This window comes from Arachis ipaensis, chromosome B04, assembly GCF_000816755.2.
Source record: "Arachis ipaensis cultivar K30076 chromosome B04, Araip1.1, whole genome shotgun sequence".
Classification (NCBI taxonomy): domain Eukaryota; kingdom Viridiplantae; phylum Streptophyta; class Magnoliopsida; order Fabales; family Fabaceae; genus Arachis; species Arachis ipaensis.
Window position 1 is genome coordinate 109,838,285 of NC_029788.2, and position 562 is coordinate 109,838,846.

The following is a 562-nucleotide window of genomic DNA, read 5'->3' on the forward strand; positions in this document are numbered from 1 at the left end:
AATATTTAAAAATTAGATCATTAATTAATTATTTAATTTTAAATTTTAAAATTTAAAAAATTAGGATTAGCATTTAAACTCATTTACATTACGTACGGTTATTCCTAATCTCACCATAACCTTCAATACATGTTTAAAATTCGCTGTCATCTTTTTCGGTTCTCACATCACGCCGCTGCACTCCCCGCCGGCCATACCGACGCCGACGCCGCCGCAGCCTCCCACCGACACCACTTCCACCTCCGTCGGTCAGCCTGACGCTCCTCGCCCTCTATCGCTCAGCCCAACGCTGCTGCCACTGTTTTCGCACCACTCTCCCGGCAGTCATCATCGCGGACGGCAAGTCTCCCCATCGCGCGTCCGTTGTGCTAGACTCATCTCTCTCTCCCGCACCGGAAGCCAACCTCAAAGTCATTTTCAACCACTGATGTCTCTCTCTCTTTCCATACAGTCGTACTCCTTGCCGTTGAACTCGTCGGCCCCGTCACTGCTACATTACGCACCCCATCCGTCGTCGTTGACAAGGGCGTGAAAAATTTCCTGAAAAATGTAGGACCCTTTT